This window comes from Dasypus novemcinctus, chromosome 3 (assembly GCF_030445035.2).
Source record: "Dasypus novemcinctus isolate mDasNov1 chromosome 3, mDasNov1.1.hap2, whole genome shotgun sequence".
Taxonomy (NCBI): domain Eukaryota; kingdom Metazoa; phylum Chordata; class Mammalia; order Cingulata; family Dasypodidae; genus Dasypus; species Dasypus novemcinctus.
The window spans coordinates 126,587,400-126,610,022 of NC_080675.1; the positions used below are offsets into that span (position 1 = coordinate 126,587,400).

The 22,623-nt window shown below is 37.0% G+C and overlaps 1 protein-coding gene and 1 long non-coding RNA gene across 2 annotated transcripts in view; one reads left to right on the forward strand and one right to left on the reverse strand.

Moving 5' to 3' along the window:
- WDR72 (WD repeat domain 72) overlaps positions 1-22,623 on the reverse strand; it is a 248,867-nt gene that overhangs the window by 46,719 nt on the left and 179,525 nt on the right. The window lies entirely within an intron of this gene.
- On the forward strand, positions 11,672-20,629 carry LOC139438030 (uncharacterized). The gene is made up of 3 exons (XR_011647895.1): positions 11,672-11,787; positions 12,727-12,838; positions 20,371-20,629. It is a non-coding gene; the product is annotated as an uncharacterized lncRNA (long non-coding RNA).

The following is a 22,623-nucleotide window of genomic DNA, read 5'->3' on the forward strand; positions in this document are numbered from 1 at the left end:
AAGAGGTTCCTTTCCTGATTTCTGATGCTACTATTTAGCTGTGAGGTTTAGGAGAAATCGAAGTAATGGTCAACAACTTTCTCCTAACCACGATTTCCTTTAGTGTTTCAACACTGACAAAAAAAATTAAAGTTTCCTTTTTAAAATTTCTGGTACAGTAATTTGTCTGAAATGCTTTTTAAGCTGATTTGAATGATCTAATACTGTAAAATGCTTTGAATTTTCAACAAAAATAAGAAAAGAAATATGGTTTTTAACTAAACTATATGTCAGTATATATTTGATCTTTTAAATTTTCACTATTACTTTTGGGAAATATCAATTGTTATAAAGTCAACTTCATAAATGTTTACATTATTTTAATAAATACCTTATATATCTCATTTTGACATCTTTATTAAGAACATGTACAATGCACTTAACTTGTGTTTACTCAGGGTTCTTGTAAATGAAAAGTGTCAGAGGCCTGGCTGAATTCCAGTTTAGCTAATTACATTCATCTTGTTAGGTATCCTTTCACCTTTCAATTGAATATGATATTTTTCTTCACTCTTCATATTAAACCCTTGCCAATTTCTGAATTTCAAAAAGGGTGATTTAGTAAAATAACATCATATCCCTTGCATTATTAAAACACAGTTGAATAGAGTGCTTTGAACTAAATTTTTAAGTTTGGGTTAATAAATTGGAAAAAAAAACACAAAACAATAATATTCAACACATATTCATCACAATTCTTCATATCTGCTAAAAATGGAAAGACAAATTGGTAGTCAAAGCTAGTTGTTCAACTGGTTTCAAGTTGATTCAACTTGATTCAACAGAATAAATATACCTAGAACATTTCTGACGTGCAGGGTTCTGGTGATGTGTAACGCATTACTGTGTTATATGAAAACATTTTTTGTCTTATGGGCATTGAACTTTTCTATAAAGTAAAAACACTTCAACTACATGTATATGTATGGTGAAGCCCCACTCTAATTAACGATATGGAACACTACTGCTGAACCATGATACAGGAGAAGACAAGAAGTGAGTTTAGAGTCTTACTCTCCTTAAAGAACTTCACATTTCATTTGAGTCTTGGTACAACCTTATGTGGAATTTAGGCAATGATGAACTGATAAATGCTTACCAAGCTGCCCTCAAACACACACATACATGCATGTGAAAACCAAAAACAAATACCCCCCCAATAACTCTAATTTGTGCCATTTTGCCTAATTTTCTGTGCAGATAGTCCCACCATAAATGATTTTCAAATTACCAAAGTAATGTCACTGAACAGATGTGGGAAGAGGTGAATGTAATTTTATCACAGATGCTGGTGCTAGCTGGCTCTAGCATGCCACTGGGTACAAGGCAGATAATAGCATCCTTCATCAGAAATGGAGGAGGAAAAGACTAGTAGGGCAGGTACCAGACGCCTTTTATTACTCTATTGTGAACTCTTTTCCCCTTTCTACACTGAAAAGTCATTCAGAACAAAAAGAAGGAAAGAGTGTGTGCCAGAAGGGTGAGGTAGCTGTGTACAGACTCAGGGAAGCACTCACACCTTCAATAGCCATGAGACAGGCAGGGCAGATCCACAGAAGCCTCAGTGTGGACACAGACACAGAGGAAGTCACATAGCAGGAGACAAAAGCACAGACACAGAGAGAAGAGCAAGATCGAAAGAGGTGGGATTGGAATGTAAAGGCAGGAGAGTGAGAAACAAAGAGAGAGAGCGCACACCAGAAGAAAGAGCACCAAAGAGGGAGCTAGCAAGGTTCTACGAGAAAAAAAAAAACATGCTGCCTCAGACTCTGCTTGTCCCAAACCCCGCTGACTAGATTTGTCTCCTTTTCCTAAGTACTGTTTGGCCCTTATCTAAGCAGGAACTTATGAGAAAGAATATGCTGCAGGTGAATAGGTCTTGCTTGCATATATGAAGTACTTTTTATATCCCTGGCCATCCAGTGGTATAAGGCTGCTAGGAACAGGTGCAGTCTTAAATAAAATTGCTTTTTTCTGGATTCCTTATTTTCCTATAAAGCTCCTCTGAGGTTGTACACCAAATGAACCATTTTTAGAGAACGGATGAGGCAAATGGTCCAATCCACTAACTCAAAAACAAAGGAAGCAAAACAAAACCCATTTAACAAGACAACAATTAAATTTGTTTTCGGCTGACAGAACTGCAAGATGAATCTGGTCAAAATGGTTGAACTATTCTGTAGGTAAACAGAGCTACATGTAGTGGATTTTGAATAGTACTGAACAGAATTCTGAACTAAATATCTAGAGCAGGGGCGAGGAACCTCTGGCCTTTGACTTAAATTCATCCAGACAATAAGGCGGATTAAAGAAAATATCCTGATTCTTTCTTATAATTAGTAAAATGCAACATGTAGTTGAAGGTCTTCAACCATAATATATCAAAATCTCACAAAAGTTGGGGCTATTATTCCATAGTATTTTTCATCTCTCTCTTTTCCTCGATGTAAGAAAGAGTCTCTCTTTTGGCCTATTTGCTCTTTCCCAGTTCCGTCCCCCACCCCCATGCCTTAATAAATTTCTTATTTGTGGTATTCTTTGTAGTTTCATATTTCTTTCAACTCTACCACTCTTCTACTCCACCATCTACCATCTAGTAATTAAAATGATGTCTGCTTTATGTGTTTTACATTCAGGCTACTCATTTCATTATTTTGCTGGGCCAGTTGTTAGCAATTAAAAAAGTTTCCCAACATTCCTTTATATTACTACTTTGAAAAGACAAGGGGTTTTCCACCCATTGCTTGAAAAGTTTTATAATACATCTTCAGAAGATGAGACTATTATTTTCATTTTACAAAATAAGTTAAAAAAAGGAGTGAAGCAATTTTCTTCAACAGATGAAAAAATGAACTAAGGCTTGAATCTGTATCTCCACATTTATTATCCTATGATATTTTCTACCAGATTGCAGAGTTTTAGACTCAAAATATAATTTGGAATGATGGAAATATTTTAGAATGAATGGTGGTGATGATAGCACAACACTGTGAATGTAATTAACAACACTGAAATATATAGCTGAATGTGATTAAAAGGGGAAATGTTGGGTTGCATATACAGTACTAGAATACGTTTTTTTAAAAATCCATGTAACTGCACAACATGAATGATGAGCCTTAAGCTAAACCATGGACTATAGGACTATAGTTAATAGTACAATTATAAAAAATTGCTTTCATCAATTTTAACAAATGTACCACAGCAATGCAAGGTGTTGGGAATACAGGAATCCTGTATTTTATGTGATTGTTCTGTAAACCCACAACTTCTCTAATTAAAATAAAATTAATCAAAATACACGCTAAAATTTTTGAATACCTTTTATTCCACATTAAAGGTTTAGGTGGGAATCTTTTCTCTATGGAAAATGCAAATAATAATGCTCTCCTTTACTTGCCAATGTAAATGTTTAACTGAAACATCATGATGAGGCAAAATATATAAATGAGGCATACACAGAAAAAACATTTTACCAGTCGTTAAATAATAGGTCTGGATAACTAACATTAGTGTGAGGATTTGGGTTATTATGACGATAACCATTTAAACTTTTCAGTATAGGAAAAAAATCATAAGGTGGAATACTGCTTTTAGAACTAAGTACTATCTTTCCTCTCTCATTTTTGTTTTCATCACTTTCCAAAGAAATTACTTTTCCCTCTAATCTTTTACTTCACAGGATTCATATAACATTTCTCGAAGCATTGCTTATCATAGGGTCTGGAAATCAGCAGGGTGACGTTCAGCAGTGTTCATGTACATGGATGGATAGAATTGACTTATCAACTGTCACCTGTATCACCCAAATTGTCCATGTGAAGAAGGCTGACTTTGCACTGAGCTGGCAATTACCTGGTGAACCAAGCCCTGTGAATTGACTACCTTAATAAAAGTTTAAAGAATAAAAACAATTGCACTGGGAAATCATGGAGAATACTTTTTTGATTATTCAAATGCAATATAGTAAATAGATTCAATTCACCAATACCAGGCTAATCAAGCAATCTAAAAGAAGACAAAGAATATAGATTGCTATTACTGGTATTCTATAACCTGGTTCAAGCTCCCAAAATATAGCATAAATCTGGTCTTCACAAAGCTCACATGTATGTATAAGTTATGGACATAATGCATGCTGGATATATGTAGAAAGGTTATATACTCATTAAAATTGTAAGAGACACATTAATAGAATGAAGAATTCAGGTTATTAGAGCAAAAATGAAAAGGAGTTTTGTTCTGAATGGAGAAAAAAGATAAAAGGAATAAAAGGTTTATTGACAATAGAAATTTTACTTCAAAAATTAAACACTGGATATTGCCAAGGTTGCCTTGTTCAGATTAAGAGCTTGCCCTTTAAAAGGCAATTAACTTTATTAGCTCTTAGTAGATCTGGCTATCCAGAAAGCTTAGATGCCAAGGGGCAGTGCTATAGCAGTTAGAGAGAAATGAACAATTACAGTATCATTACACTTAGTTTTCTAAGGTCAGGATGTTCTTTAGTGTTTTCTAAGAAGAGAGACCAATACTGTGTTCAAAATTTATTCAATTTCCTGAACTGTCAGAAAATCTTGGAGAAACCAGTTGAGTGGTGCTTCTTACAATAGTAAGAACACCTAAAGTAGGGCACACTGTGGGAACTTATTTTATGTGAGCTAAAGGGTCCCTTAGACAGGGTTTCATCATATATGCCACATTCAAACAAATTATAGTGACTGCCTGGAAGGAAATGTTCAGAAAATTTCTAACGTTATATATGGATTCAGCAAGAAACAATGCCTTGATCAATGAGCAATGTCTGCCATGAGCACGGGATGGAGAAGAGGCAGTTTATATGGCATATTTCTGTGTTTCTGCGGAATAAGATCTGGGCTGAGGTCAGGAGAGATCCAGCCCCGTGAACCTGGGAAAGTTATCTTCAATCACCCTGAGGTTCCATTTCTTTATCTGCAAATGAAAGGTCTGTACTCAATAATCTCCAAGGTCCTCTTTTAACTCTGAGATAATTTATAGCATGTAATATTTGCATAGCAATTTTACAATTAAAAATTTACATATATTAATTTACTATATCCTTATTATTAATTTGCAGAAAAAGAAACTAAAGTCCAAGGAGGTTAACCAAGGTGACACAGGCAGTGGCGTGAGGATACAAATTTTAGGCTCTATCCAACTAGCACATGGCCTCATACATGTACAAATGTACATTTCTACAAGCATGCCAAATACAGTTTCTACTTTTACACCTACCAATTGCCAAGTGCCAGCCCCCTGACCTCCTGAACCCCCATTCCTTGCCCATGGTAGATATCACTAATATATCAGAGTGGTCTTTCTTGCTATACCCCAACACAATATGGATTATTCCTAACATATCATGCTGGGAGCCACTACCAGTTGATGGGTCTCTCACCCAAGTGGGCCCAGTCTCCTGGATTTCTTTTTCAATGAAAAAGGCCCCAGTCAGAATCAAATCTTGAAGCCCCAAAGAGAGTAAAGTGGGAGATGCCCTTTCTCCTCCAGACCTTTTCTTCTGCTTTGTGGGCCACGGAACAAAAGAGCTGAACCACAGTGTTGTCCACGGAGGCAGCCTAGAGTTCTGGGCAAGAACCCCATCTTTTGGTCTTTTCACAGACACTGATCAACAAAGTTCCACTTTCACAAAAATTTGTCCTGGAATCTATTGCTCATTTTATAATAGGAATTTATAGATTCCAATACCAATTTTAACATTTTATCCAATCTCAATGGCAAACAATTATCCTATAATAGAATACCCTTAATTATTCACATTTTAAATATTATTCCAGGCTGCCTCTTCCTATGAGCTAGCACTTTTGGGAATTGTTCTACTAGACACCAACGGTTCAAGCCAAACCAAATTAGAAATAAAGCACAAGATAGCCCTGATATTTAAGAAAAAAGGAGACAATTTCTGTAAAGTTAGCGTAAAGTTAAATTCTATATGTCAATTTTCATTACACAATTGAAACTTGATTAAACATTATTTCATAGATACTACTTTCTATCTTTTATCTTTAGGGAAATGGCTTAGAGGTGGAATGAAGGAGGAGCAAGGATTGTTTGATTACCTATCATAATGATGACTCAGCAGTTCAACACTCCATTTAAAGTATGTTTAATGCAACATCGAATTGATTTCCTAATTTATAAATTCAAAAAAGTTAAAGTCCACCCACTAGGTTGCTGTATAAGAGAGGACACTGTAATGCATTCCAAAACCTTATGCAAATGATTTTTTAAAGAAATTTTATGTGCAACTTCTTCCTTCCAATCAAGCCAGTGACTAAGATTGACCTATTCTGATTCATAACAGTAAATGGCATCTTCCTTTTGATTTCATTTGTGCAATAAAATGGCTTCAAAATAAAAGTCTCTTAGTGAAACATTTTCTTTTGGGCCTTTCTAAAATGGGACATTTTACTTCTTCACTTACTCTATTTGCATTCTTAGATATGTACACTTTTTATTAAACCTACTCTCTTAGTAAGTTAAAATCTCAAGCATGCAGACAAGCAGTTATCTCTTCAGTTTGTCAATGTATGAATGCACCCAAGCATTTAGTCAACAGAATCAGAACCAAAAAGCAATAGCAACCTTAAATGGTTAGGTACTTAGAACTTATTAACTTATTATGCATTTCTCTGCTGCAGTATTAGCACTTTTTAAAAAATGGATTAAAAGACACTGACTTTGTTGCTACTGTAAAGTTCCTTATTCTTTTAGCCATGGGCTTGGAAGAGAGAAACATTCTTTATTTCCAACATGAACAAATTTTAATGATGATAACTCTACAGTACAATGAAAGTTTAAGAAAAGCCGGCAGGCTTCACATTCTTTTAAATATACATTATTAAAGATTAGGTGAATAGAAGCTTCCCTACCAGACTCATATTTTTCCTTACAGTATCTGTAGGGAAAGCTCATTTGCAGACAGCTGCAATATGAGCTTCCTTTCCTTGCCCTGCCACTGACCTCCAACCTGATCTGAAAGAACAACCTTCTTTCAAAGTGAGAAGTTATTCATTTACTATAATAGCTGTATTCGGGGTGTCCTTAGCAGAATCTGGCAATTATGCCCAAATAAGAAGGTTTTGTGATTCTGACTACTGTTCTTACACAAGAGAACAAAAACCACTAGGAAACTTCTGTTCCGACAGCTACAGTAGGTGGCCATAAAGTTGGTGTTTAAAACTATGGCTGATGTGTGGTGATGACAAAAAGAGAAAAAAAAATCATTAGGAGCTTGCGCTTACTCTGGTTGTACTAGGGTTTGCCAATTATGTTCTTTTAGCTCGACAGCTTATTCACTGAGCAAGAGCTGCTACATTAGACGTTTCCTGACAATCTGTTGTGTGTGACTTTAAAATAAAACCACTTCATGAAGAGAAGAAATATAAATGATAAGCCTATTGGATAATCATTACGAATAAATAAAAAGCCTTTGATACAAGCAATTAGTCACAAGCATTGCAAATTGAAAAACAGTTCAGTGTTAAAGAGACAGTTTAGAAGCACATGGCGCATTTATCACAGCTCCACAGACAAGTTATTGAGCTGTCTGTGAAAAAACAGACCAAACAGGAAAGCTTTCAGCAGTGAGCAGCGGTTGAGGTCCTTGATTGATAGAGCTAGATGATGCAAAGCTGTCTGATGGCTTTCTGCAAAATAAAGTGACGGAACTCAAGGTCCTTCATAGCGTTTTCTGACCACAGATGAACAGCTACTTTATTACGGTCCAGATTGAGGTTGCACCTTACTCCACATTCTGCCACTTTCTGATGCACATGGTTGACTTGACCAACCAGTCCTCTGTTTAACCAAGTGTCTGCCATCTTCACTTAAAGAAAAAAAAAGGTTTACGATACAGGGCAGAAGATGGCACTGGTTAAAAGCTCAGATTCTTCACTTGTCCTTACCCATGACTGTTTTAACTGATGTGAAATGATGTAAAGGAAGAGTGCTATCACAGGTTTCCCATGCTTGACCCACTTCTTGCTTCAGGCACATGTTGTAAATCCAACGAGTCATAAGCAAGGACATTAAGCACTGTGACCCCAATAAGCAAAGTGAATTTCCCCCAAGAATCAAGATGCTATCCTTACTCTTATTTTAATTTTGTGCTTTAAAATAGTGAATGAGTTTTAGATAGAGCACAGTCATTCTTGGAGTCCTGTTTGAGAAAAGGTAATAAACTCTTCAGTTGCTTTTAGTAGGTTTCAAGGATTGAAATTTGTTTTGTTAAGGAGTTAATAATAATGAAGGGTTTTGACCCTCATTTCTAACTGGATTTTGTCAACTAAATTTATTAACCTCAAACCACTCTGCATTCTTTTAGAATTACTCTTATATGTCTTCAAAATAAAAGAAAGTACATGGGGAGACAGAAAAGAGGTACTTGTTCTAGAATCATTTTAAAAGATTATATTCCTCCATACAATCTCTATACATCATTCCCAAATGGATTTCATTCTCCCTAAAGGTATTACTTCCCTAGTCGTTTTTTTAAGTAAGAATATCATCGGTCTTCAAGTTCTATTCCTTTATTGGTGTTTTATAGTTTCATTATTTGATTTTGAGTATCATAAACTCATTCTGCAGAACACTTGGAATTCTACTTTTGCTAAATGAAGAAAGTGCTATAGCATATTCAAGAAAAAAGATTTCATTTGAAATTAATTCTGATAAGGATATATTTATTCATAAAACATAAATATGCAAACAACACAATAAGTCTTCCCCTCAAAAAAATTAGGAAGTAAACTGTTTTTACATTTCCTGACCAAAAAAACTGACATTGAAAGCTTTTATTCTATCCAGACCCCAAATTCATATTCCTAGTAAAAAATCTAAAACAAAGTAATTGTGAAACACATAATCAAAATTGGACATACTTTCACTGCACTTATAATTGTCAGAAATGGGACTGTTCCTCTACATAAAACAAGTACATGTTTTGCTGTATTATGGCCCCATTTCCTCTTAGAGCTAAAGGGATAAGAATAGTTTGTTTCTCTCAAGGAACTGGCATATTTTCCAATACCTAAATTCCTTGTTATTCAAAGCATCTGTCACTTGGAAATCACTTAAATCCACACCTCACTCCACAGAGTAAGAACTGGCATTTTAATAAGATCCCCAGGTGATTCATATGCACAATCAAGATTGAGAGGCCCTGCTTTAATAAAATAGTTCTCAACCCTCACTGAATTTTAGATTCACCTGAGAACCTCTCAAAAAATATAGATGCCAGGGTCCCACTATAGACTAATTAAACCAGAATTTCTGACCAGATGGCTCAAGCACTGGCATTTTTTCAAAAAGCTTCTCAGATGATTCAAATGTGCATCCAGGGCTGGGAACCACTATTCTAATCAAGCTATGTAACCTGTTGTATTTCTCTTTTAACACTGGCTGCTAGGGAGCTCAAGTAGTCAATATGAGGGAAGCGGACTTGGCCCAGTGGTTAGGACGTCCATCTACCACATGGGAGGTCTGAGGTTCAAACCCTGGGCCTCCTTGACCTGTGTGCAGCTGGCCCATGCACAGTGCTGATGCGTGCAAGGAGTGCTGTGCCACGCAGGGGTGTCCCCTGCGTAGGGGAGCCCCATGCGCAAGGAGTGCGCCCCGCAAGGAAAGCCGCCCAGTGTGAAAGAAAGTGCAGCCTGCCTAAGAATGGTGCCACCCATGTGGAGAGCTGCCACAACAAGATGACGCAACAAAAAGAAACACAGATTCCCATGCCGCTGACAACAACAGAAGCGGACAAAGAAGACGCAGCAAACAGACACAGAGAACTGACAACTGGGGAGGGAGGAAGGAAGAGGAGAGAAATAAATCTTTAAAAAAAAAAGTAGTCAATATGAATCTTTATAGGTAAATGATAATCTTAACTATCATTTTATGTTAACAGCAACAAACAAGTTAAAATGTACTTCACACATACCCCATGCTAGCACGAAGCTCCTTTTTTCTCATAACATTTTTTTTTAAGATTTATTTTTTATTTATTTCTCTCCCCTCACCCAGAGTTCTCTGCTGTCTGTGTCCATTCACTGTGTGTTCTTCTGTGACCGCTTCTATCCTTATCAGCAGCACCGGGAATCTGTTTCTTTTTGTTGCGTCATCTTGTTGTGTCAGCTCTCCGTGTGTGTGGCACCATTCTTAGGAAGGCTGCACTCTCCTTCGTCCTGGGAGGGTCTCCTTACAGGGCGCACTCCTTGTGCATGGGTCTCCCCTACATGGGGGACACCCCTGCGTGGCAGGGCACTCCTTATACACATCAGCACTACGCATGGGCCAACTAAGGTCCTTTTTATATATTTTTTCTCATTTAACTCTGAAAGCAATGACATTTTTCCCATTTTACATACAAACAAATTAAGACTAGTAGGGGTAGAATATCTTGGATCCAGGTCAAATAGCTCATAAGTAATAGAACATCCAAGGATCTAAACCAGCATTGTCTGGCTACAGAGTTTATACTCTTAAATGTCTACGTTATAATGACATTCAGGGGTACTTTGTGTGCTCACTTCTTGAGGCTTTTCTCAAGCAGTCGATTACTTTTCTCTTAATTGCCATTCTCCCACTCAACACACACACACAGTGAAAGAACACATGCACGCATACACCCTACATTTCTTAGTTCTTAGCTTTGGTTTGGACTTCAGAATGATGAGCGAGACTTAAACTTTAGCATGAATCAGAATTAACTGGAAAAATTGTTAAAAACCAGATGGCTGATTTAGTATGTCTGGGGCTACAAAATTTTGTATTTCTGATAAGTTCCCAGATGCTGCTGCTGCTGCTTTAAGAATCCCTGGGTTAGATTAATTGAAATGACTCTTATCAAGTTACCTGTTTTTATTATGAGATTCCTCGAGGCATTTATGTAAATAGAAAACGTATGCATAAAGACAAACAGGAAAGAAAGGAGAGAGGGATGATGATATATAAATGATGTTAATTAGAACAGAAAATAAAAGTTCAAGTAAGTGATTTCTTTCACCCACTGCAAACCCTTCCTAACAGATAAATGGACTTCAGCATTCTTTTCTCTAGCAAGCTAAAATTAGACTGTGTCTAATGGTGAATATGCAAAGTATTCTCCAAGTCACAGAAACCTACATATTACACTTTAAAAAATGAATGAGCAATTATAAACAATTTCAAGATCCCCTATGCTTTGTGTTCCCTAAATTACTTAAATCACATCATGATATATTTAACTATTCCATTAAATATCCTACTTGAAGTTATAAATTACAGCGTCTAAAACAATAAAAACAAGGGAATTTTGTTGAATTTATCTCAGTGATTTATGCTTTTAGCACACAACTGACCATTTAAGATACGCATTTGGTTTTTCTTTATTGCTTTTGGAAAGAAATTCCCACAAAACAGAATACTATCTAGGAAGATGCCCCTAACTGTTGGTGTTGGATACTGAACCGATGAAATCTGAGAGACTAGAATTTATATGACGCAGTTTCAGCAAAGACAAAGCTTTGCAACTTTATGATTTAAAGTTAACAGACTAATTTATTACACTGGAAATTCAGCATAGAAAATGTGAAATTATTTTAACAACTTTTTCTCTTCCTCATGTGAGCAAAGTTTGACAGAAACAACTTAGCATCTTTCACGCAAAACTTTGGTTACATATGACCTGATTTGACCTGGGAAACTAAAGGAAAGCAAAATCTTCCCGTTATAATGAAGGTATTTTTAAAATGTTCATTAATACCGCCCTCTCTGTCCCCCCCACCCCATGTCTGCAGGTTTGAAGTAAGACTGTTCACTAAAAAATTAATCTAGTAATAGGAATGTCAGCTGGAACACAATTCTTAAGTTTTTTTTTTTGATGTGAAGTACTGTTCCTGGAGAAAGTTGGTCAGATGACATAAAGAGCCTGGGCTTGCCTATCACACTGATTACTTGATGTAATAGTAAGCAAGCTTAAGTGAACTGTGTGTCTTCAATCTTTCCAATCACTTAGGGATGGGCATCAGAGCTCGCCATCCATCATCCCTGGCCTGAAACATACGGTGCATCAGCAATCTTAGTCTGACCTAAATGATAGTAAAAGCTGCTATGCTGTTCACAATAAGAAATTGTTGTCCACTGAATTACAGGTTTGTGATTAGATTGCTAACATGGCCAACTTGATGTATAAGTGAAGTGTCCAGGGAAGATATTCCTTAGAATCTTCAAAAGATTAATTTATACCCTTGCAATGTTGACCAATCACAGAGTCAAAAAATATTTCAAGGTATTTTTCTTGTAAGCAAGAAAGCCAAGCTGTTATAACAGCTATTAATTTATTTCTGGCACCTTTATCTGCACCAAAATTTAATAATCAAGGTATCTAAAGGCCATCATCTCATGGTATGGCTAGAAGAGTTCGATATGATAATGAATTTTTGGAACCAAATTCATATGGAGAGTAGTTAGATACTATTAGGAATATAAACCTGAGGTGTCAAGTGTTCTACATAATTTAAATTCTTACATTTTCAATTGTTTAAATATGTCCAGTGCCTATCCAAAATTCCTAGTTGTGCACTATACTCTCAGATCTTAGAATTTTGTCTAAAGATATCATGCAAATTTCCTGGTAGACATAATACACATTAATTTTCTCTTGTTTCTTTTCCTAAGATTAAAAGAACTTGAATTTAAAATTCAACTATAAAGCACCTATCTTCCTGTCAACTACATACCCACCAAAAGAAACTGGCACAGGATCTAGGAGGCCTGGCTTTGACTCCAGGTACTGATCAATTTGCTGTATGGCCTTGACTAAGCCACTTGGCTGCTCTATCAGTATGTATTTTTGGTATCACAGAAATTATAATATTTTCTGTTCTAGCTAAAGTCGTATTCAGATGGGTCACCTTTTTTCCTTCAACATTTATTGAACATCCTTATGTCCCAAGCGCAGTGCTAAGTGCATACATAGATGACACAAATTGTGTTGACAATCTAGTGGAAAGAGATAGGCAAATGGGCAATTACAATATTTAGCTTTAGTGTGCAAAAGAATCACCCAGGTGCTTATGAAAGGTGAAAATTCTGGGGGCCCAGATTCCAAGTCAACAGATCTAGCATTGGGCCCAGAAATAGACCTTTTTAGGGTGAACTCTGGATGATTCTAATGCAGGAAGCCCACGATGTCCACTACAGATTCCTAAGTGCCAGGAATAAGTGCTGGGTGCTTTGGGGTAATATCAGCAAAGTAACCTGACTCAATCCTAAAACACAGGAAATTGTTTTGGGACAAGATGCTAGAGAAATAGAAACTTCACGGGCATAACCTGGGTCAGATGCACGAAAGAGTGGTAAAGTGCTCCTAGCCAGGAACTCATGAGAAAAAGAGCTCCTGGGAACCTTGGGCAGCTTAGTCTAGAAAGCTCAGGAGGCTAAGACAAAAGATGCATTTGAAGAAGTAGAAAGGCCTGTCATGAAGGACATTTGTTTCTCTTTAATAAAAGAAGTATTTATTGAACACATTCGCTTGGAACAAAATATATAGAAAGAATGTACAATGAAAAGTTTTCCTTCTATCCCCTCCTCAGTCACCCATTTCTTTCTGGAGGAAACCACCTTAAGAGTCTCTTGTGTGTCTTTCCAGAGATATTAAATACATATACAGAAATGCACTACTATATATCTTAATACTTCTTACCCCAGTAAATGAGGCAATAAAGTATGCTATGCAAAGTTCTGCAACTTGCTTTTTTTAGCTTAATATATTTTGGAGATTGAACCACCTCTTCTCATTCTTTCTAAACACTGCATGGTATTTCACTATATAAATATACCATAATTTCTTTACCAGTCACCTGCTGATGGACAAATAGGTTGTTCCAAACTTTTCCTCTTACACGTAATGCACTAAGGAATGAACTGGTACTTAAGTCATGTCACATATGTGCATATCTATTAAATTTCAAGAAACAGAATGTGGAATCAAAAAGTATTAGCAGTTGGGCACGGATGTGGCTGAAACAACTGGGTGCCCGCCTCCCACATGGGAGGTTCTGGGTTTGGTTCTCAGGGCCTCCTAAAGATGAGCAGACAGATGAGGGAGCCATCTCCAGGTGGAGTGGGGCATAAAAATAATAAACAAATAAGCAAAAAAGTATTAGCATTTAACTTGGTGGTAGATTTTGCCAAATTACTGTCCACTGAGTCTATATCCATTTGCAAGGTATTTGAGAGTGACTGTTTCCTTGTTCTCCACGAAGGAACCCACAGGGTAAATCAAAGCTCTTAAGAAGAGGAGTCATCTGGTTAGCCTTGCATTTTAGAAAGCCAGGCCCCACTGCAACATGGGAAATGGATAGATTCTAGTGGGTGAGACAGGGAGCGGGAAGGGCAGTTAGAAAGCTATGCTTCAGTTAGCTCAGAACGTGGCAGGGCATCCTTAGGGGGCATATGTTACATGCCACACTCTGTGTGGAGCATTTAAATTGCATCACCTCATATATAAATTACAACACAGGTGGGTATTACTGTTATCTCTGTTTGAAACAACAAAAAAAATCAGGCTCATAAGTTAATTGTCCACATTCATGCACGCAAAACTGGAATTCAAATCCAGAGAAGTGTTAGCTCAGAGCAAGTGCTTTTAGATACTACAATGTCCTCTGTAAGACAGAGAAAAATTGATTCAGCTGATTTGTCAGAGGTAGAATTCACAGAATTTGGTGACTAGATGCTGGAAAGGGAATATTTCAGCATTATCTGCTGAGATTGGAACCTCAAGAAGACTTACAACTTCAAACCAAGGAGTAGGGTATGAGGGATATGAGTTTGATATATAGTTTGAGGTAGCAATGGGATGTATAATAGAGGATGTCACTACTGCCTGGGAAAGAAGAAAACAGTCTGCTCTGGAGATGTACCTGCGGGTGTCAGTATACTTGGAAAGTCATAGGAATGAATGAGCTCACCCAGTGAGCAGTATCAACGGAACAGGTCAAGGATGTGCAGAGCACGAAAGAGTCTAAGAATGATCCAAGAGATAAGAAAGGAAGGAAAACCAAATAAAAACAAAATAAAACAAAACCACTTGAGACTACTTGACAAAAAATTAAAGTATTAATACCTTTTTTATTTCTCAGAAAACTCAAATTCTGTGTATTCAAAAAATGATCCCCAAACACAAGGAAAGAATAAGTTCACCACTGTCTTATGGACATGATAATCCAGGGGAAAACCACTTTCCTGAAGCTGGTGGAGAATCCTGATGTATTTCTTTAAAGCTCTAATAACCATGCAGAAAAATGTCAAATTGAGGATTTAAAGGCAACTGCTGTAGTCCCGGGAGAGTGTCTGGGAGTGATTCCTATGTACCTGACATAACTCAGAAGCAGGAGAGTTGCAGTCAGTGGCAAGGAGAATTCCCGTGCACCACTTCGTATAAATCTACAGAGGGCTCCCTGAAGGTTTATGTGAGCTGTGTGTCCAACATGTGTTGGAAAATCAGGCTTGTTATATTTTCCCTGTAAATCCTTCTAAGGAGTCTTCTAGGTTTAAGGGGGACCTTCACATTCGGAATTGAGAAATGAGTATAGATTTTCTGAGACTGTCTAGACTGTATAATATGCAGTTCATACGATATATTTTGGGGAATATGTAGTCACTGTCAGTGGACTGATGGATTCACTCTCAAAGTCTCAAGAAGTTTCCACTTTCCCACTCTTCCCAAACTCCTCCTAAAACAAAACAAAACAAAACAAAACAAAAACCACCCCTCTTTTTCAAAGGAATAAGTTCTCTAAAAATGTCAATCTCTATAACATATCTGTTGTGTGGTGTGGGCAGGAGAGATGGGACTGATTGTCTGGTTTACTTTAGAGAGTCGGTCTGGTAAATCACAAATAATATCTTCTGTGTTAGCAAACTAAATTCCGCTTTGAATACACCAAGCTCAAAATTTCAGTCAAACCCAAATATAGAATATAAACACTTTTATATGTGTTTACATTGATCTTTATAGGAACAGAAGCTCTGAAAATTGTACAAATAAAATTGCAGTAATATTAAAATCTTCTGAAAAAAAATCAAAAGTCTATACCACACTAATACTTAAAGCAAACCTAAAACAAAAATTTTAGTGAATAATTTTTACTTTATAAAGCCAAATTTTTTACATTATAGGCAAAAAGCTTAGAATTATTTCTAAGCTGTATTAGAAATGGCTTCAATATTCCTCCATTTCAGCAAGTTTTATCTTCAACATCAATTGTTGAACATAAAAAGCAAGGAGCCTAGCCTCCCCCCCAAAAAAGAAAATTTGATTATTTAGAATGTTCTAAATCAATGTTTGATTTTAAGCATTTTCCTCCTCAATACTGAATTTCTAAATAACAGTAAACGGCTATGTGATTTTTAAAAATAGGTGGGCTTATTTATGTCAAATGTAAAAGTGTTCTTTACAATTAATATGTGAATCATATATGTGTAAATCTAGCACATGTGTATGTGTGTTGGAAACAGGGGCTTTAAAGAGCAGCTCCTCTTAAGCACATAAGCCTTTGTTTTTAAGTCCCTTAAGAGATTGAGAATAGTGGAATCAATTTCTTTGGAGAGGAAATAGGGATTTTCCAAATGAGTCTGACTTCTTGACAGCCACTATTTGAACAACATCATCAGGGAGCTTCCTACCTAATGAGCTTCCTACCTAATGTCATCATTCAACAGATCTATGCATTCAAATATTTTCTCTTAAATATTATACAAAAATCTGTGTCCTGCAGGTCTAGAATGGTACTAGCTCTGGTTTCTGGGAACAACCCAACAGGCTTCTCCATTTTCACTCAGGTGGTCACCAATCATGTCTCCCAAGATTTTATTTGCTGAGAGAAAACATTCCCATTTCTCCCAACATGGTCATCAGAGTCTTTCAACAATTTCTACTTGAAAAACATTATGATTGTCTCTAGCTGGACGACAGACTGTCTGTGTCTCAAATATCATACAATTCCATGAGCAGGGTTCTTATTTACCATGAGTTAGGCATTTACCTTCCATCAATATAACCTTACATTGTAAGATATATAGCTCTAATGCACTGTTGGCATTTACAAATTTCCATTGTTTTGGGAGTTTAACACAAAGGGTAGGTGTTTTAGTTTCTCAGCTGCTAAAACAAATACCATACTATGGGTTAGCTAAAAATCTGGGAATTTATTGGTGCAGACTTTTGAGGCTAAGGGAAGTCCAAATTTGAGGTGTCAGCAAGGCATTGCTTTACTCCTGCTGAGTGTGGCATTCTTGGGCTGGGTGCAGATGACTCCTGGTCCTTGGCTTTTCTGTAACATGGCAATACACGTGATGGCATCTTCTCCTTCCCCTTCTGGGTTATAGTGACTTCCCTCTTGTGGTCCCTCCTGGTGGTGTCTCTGTTTTAGCCTTCTTTGTGAGGTGTCCAATAATAGAATTAAGACCCATCCTGACTCAGTTGGCCACACATTAACTGAGAGCCTCATCATAAGGTGCTATTTACAATGGGTTCACATTTACAGGAATGAATTAAGATAAAGAACATGTTTTTTTGGGAAAACACATTAATTATAATAAATTAATTAGTAAAATGAAGCTTACCAAGCTTAGGTAATTGGAAGAATTCATGGCATTTAAGCATAGTGCAGAGTTTATTGAAAACATACGTAAAGTCCAAGGTTTTTGCTCCTCTTTACAGGACTTATGGTCTGTTTCTTTCTGCACATGATTGTTCTGTCTCTCTCTCTTGCAAATGGGTCTTCTATGCTTCGAATCATCTGAAGCCAGCCCATTCTTGACATTATATGGTCTTTGTCTTCTGTGTCAATAGGAACTAACTGGTCCTCTATATTCCCAGTTTCTAATCCCTGGGTCAGAAAATCTTATTTTTTCCCCAGATCTCCACCCAACATTGGTCTAATCAGAGATGACTGGAGTCATGGTGTTATATGACCAGCAGTCCATGCATCTGTGCAGTAGGCACACAATATCTGAAAAAGCCACAGACAAGAATGTGTGAAAATGAAGAATCACCTTAAGAATATCTATTGTAATATTTTTAAAAGCATGCTTCTTTAAGCTAAGCCATGGTGATAAATGTAGAGCCAGGGTTCCTCAGAAAAGTACACAGAGAATTACTATATGACCTGGCAATCCCACTTCTAGGTATATACCCAAAGAACTGAAAGTAGGGATTCAAACAGATATTTTCACACTGATGTTCATAGCAGCATTATCCATAATTGCCAAAAGATGGAAGCAACTCGCGTCCATCAACCAATGAAGAGATAAACAAATTATGACATATACATACAAAGGAACAATATTCAGCCATAAAAAGGAATAAAATCCTGATACATGCAGCAACATGGATGAACCTTGAAAACACAATGTTGAGTGAAATATGCCAGTTACAAAAGGACAAATATTTTATGATATTAGAAATATATGGAAACAGGTGAACTTAATAGAGTCAGAATCTAGAATATAGGTTATCTGGGGATAGGGTGGGGATAGGGAATAGGGAAATGCTTAAAATGTTCAGAATTCCTATTTGGAATGATGGTAATACCTTCCTAAGAGATGGTGGTGATGGCAGCACAACACTGAATGCAATTAACTGCACTGAAACATATATCTGAATGTGGTTAGAAGGGGAAATGTCAGGTTATATTTATGGTGATAGAATGAAAAAATTTTAAAAATCCATGAAACTGTACTGTACCAACAGTGAACCTGAAGTTAAACCATGGACTATAGTTAATAGTACAATTAAAAAAAAATGTTTTCATTAGTTGTAACAAGTAGACCACAAGGTATCAATAATGGGAGGGTGGCAGAATGGTGTTTAGTTTTCTAGATTGCTCAAAGGAGATACCATGAAATGAATTGGCTTAAACTATGTGAATTTATTAGCTTATACAGTTTGAGGCCAGGAAAATGTCCAAATGAAGGCATCACTGAGGCGATGCTTTCTTCCTGAAGACCAGCTGCCACTATTCTTGGCCCTTCTGCTGTATAGCAAGGCCCATGGCGGGATCTGCTGTTCTCTCCCTTCTATTCCAGGTTTTGTTGCTTCCATCTTTTACTTCTGTGGATTTCTCTTCTCTCTCTGCACTCATTCCTCCATTTATAAAGAACTCCAGTAATAGGATTAAGACCCATCCTGAGTGAGGTGGGTCAGACTTTAACTGAAGTAGCCTCATCAAAAGATCCGACTATAGTTTACACTCTCCCCCAGTACATTCCATGTGGTGCAGCAGTGCTCCCAAATATATTCACCAAGAGCAATGAATGTGCCACAATGATGAAAGAGGTTGCTGATGTGGGAGGAGTGTGTGGGGTATATGGGAACCTCTTATATTTTTTGAACGTAACATTTTTTGTGATCTACGAATCCTCAGAAAAATATAATAAAAAAAATTGATATAAATGGGGTGGGGAGCGGGGTATATGGGAACCTCTTATGTTTTTCAATGTAATGTTTTATGTGATCTATTAACTTTAAAAAAAAGATAATTAAAAAAAGAAGAGAAAAAAATCCTGCTTGCAATGGATTTACATCCACAGGAATGGATTAACTTTAATAACATGTTTTCCTGGGGTACATACAACTTCAAACCACCACAGGGGGTATAACGGGCATCCTGTATTTTATGCATGATTGTTTTGTAAACATAAAATTTCTCTAAGAAAAAAATTTTTTTAAATATAGAGAGCCAAAGATTGATGTCATCATAGAACAGTTGTATGCTGAATCACCCATTCAAATTACAAGAATTCGAATATATAAGGAACTCCATTTAATATTTTTTCATTGGTTTATGAGGCGCCACAAGACAACGTAGAATGTAGGTGCCACAAGATACAAGGCACCTAGACATATTTAAGGAGATACAGTTGCTGTGGGGTTTTTTTGTTTGTTTGCTTGCTTGTTTTGAGGTATCAGGGACAAGGGATTAAACCTGGGACCTCATAAGTGGGAAACTGGTACCCAATCACTGAGCCACATCAGCTCCCCTGAGCTGGTTTTTTTGTTTGTTTGCTGTTTATTTTTTTTCCTAGGAGGCACCAGGAACAGTAACCTGGGACCATGTGGGAAGCAGATGCTCAACTGCTTGAGCCACATATGCTCCCCTAAATTCTTTTTTTTTTTTTAAGCTACTGGGGCCCAGGGATTGAACCCAATCTTGTATGTGGGAAGCTGGTGCTTGACCACTGAGCCACATTGGCTTCCCTGAGTTGTTTTTTGTTTGTTTGTTTGTTTTACTTGTTGTTTGTTTTGTTTTTCAGGAGGCACTGGGACTGAACCAGGGACCTCCCATGTGAGAGGCAGATGTGCAACTGCTTGAGCCACCTCTGCTCCTGCTGTGTTTTTAATTAAGCCCTCTTCTCAGAATATTCAAGGCTTGCTCTCAAAGAAGTAATAAACTCATTCATCTTGCCTTCTAGGATGTCATTTTATGGATAAGTGAATATTATGTTTGCACTGCTTGTCTTCACATTTCTGTTTTAATTTATCTTTGTTTCACATTAAAGGTTGAATTATAAAAATGAAAAACATTTTATGTAGGTGTGTTTTGTGGTCTTCAATTAAGGTATGTGACAGGGATTCACACTTAACAACTGAGTGAAAGTGACACTATGGGGAAGCAGATGTAGCTTAAGTGACAAGGCCTCCACCTACCATACAGGAGGACCTGGGTTTGATCCCTGGGGCCTCCTGGTGAAAAAGAAGAGAAAGCATGCTTGCACGGCAAGCCAGTGCCTGTGCGGTGAGCTGAGTGCCCATGCGATGAGCCAAGTGCCCACATGGTGATCCAGGTGCCCACACGGTGAGCCAAGTGCCACATGGTGAGCTGAGAGCCCACATGAGTGCCTGCGTAGCAAGCCAAGTGCCCGTGTGAGTACCCACACGGTGAGCTGAGTGCCCATGCGGTGAGCCAGTGCCTGTACAAGTGAGTCACGGAGCAAGATGGTGATGCAACAAGAGAGAGACAAAGGGGAGAATCAAGGTGAAGTGCAGCAGAAACCAGGAACTGAGGTAGCGCAATTGACAGGAAGCCTCTCTCTACATCAGAGGTCCCCAGGATCAAATCCCAGTGAATCCTAGAGGAGAAAGAAGAGAAGAGAAGACAAAAAAAAAAAAAAAGGAGAGAAATAGATACAGAAGATCATACAATGAATGGACATATACAGCAAAAACAGCAAGGGTGGGAGAAGGGGAGAAGGATGGGGGGAGAAAAAAAAGTGACACTATGGTCCACCAAAGATAACATGAATTTGTAGGTATATACACTCTATCTCTCTGTTTTCCTCTCTTTTAATGTTGAAATGTTATTTTTTAAGGAAAAAAAGCTTATTTTAAAAAAAAAATACAGAAGAAAATTGTGGAAATCTAGGATTAAGCAAAGAATCCTTAGACTGGGAACAAAAGCACATTCCATAAAAGGAAAAACTGCTAAGTTTGCTCTGTGGGGGAGACTGGAAGTACTGTTACAAGAAACTCCTGGGGGCCTAACCAACATACAGAAAAGACTTGCTACTATGTTGTGTTCACTTCTTTATCCCCAGCACATAGAAAAGAGCCTAGTGTATAGTAAGCACTCAATAAATAAATATTCAGAATTGGGGAGTAAATTAATGAGTAAATGCCTGAATGAATGGTAAAGCTGTGATTCTCTCCAGTCTGTTGGATCTGTGATTTAGTAAAATAAATCAAGAGTATATCTTTCACTTAAAATTTTTTTTCACCTGAGTCCAAAACATTCTGAAGAACCTTTTGTCCTGGCATCAAGCACATCAACTGCTTCTTAATTTAAGCTATAACACAAGCCTTATTCCATTAGGGTAAATGTGTAAAGAGGCAGAAAAGTCACTATTAGAAGAGTTTAAGGTATGGGGAAAAGTCCAAATAATTAGAACAAACATCTTCAAAAGTCAGGAATTTTAATCCTCATTTTGTGATTAAAACAATAGACATATATTTTGGAAACTATTAAGCAACTCTGAAGAAAGAAGGATTTGAAATCAAGAAGACTGTGGATATTAAAAAATAGACACACCCTACCTCATACCATATACAAAAATCTACTTGAAATGGAGCAATGATCTAAATATAAGAACAAAAAATATACAAGTCCTAGAAGAAACCAGGGGAAGCTACCTCAGGACTTTGGGTTAGGCAATGGTTTCTTAGACATTGCACCCAAAGCATGAGCAACACAAGAAAAAAAATAGATTAAGTGGGATTTTATCAAAATGAAAAATTAGGGGGCATTAAAGAACTTCATTATGAAAGTAAAAGACAACCTACAGAATGGGAGAAAATATTTGGAAACCACATATCCAATAAAGGTTTTATATCCAGAATATATAAATGAATCCTACAACTCAATGACAAAAGGACAAACCACCCAATTAAAAATTGGGCTTTATTCTTTGAACAGGAAAACTATTTTCTATATCTACATATTTGTTTTTTTTTTTAAGATTTATTTTTATTTATTTCTCTCCCCTTTGCCCTTCCCCCCACCCCACACCGTT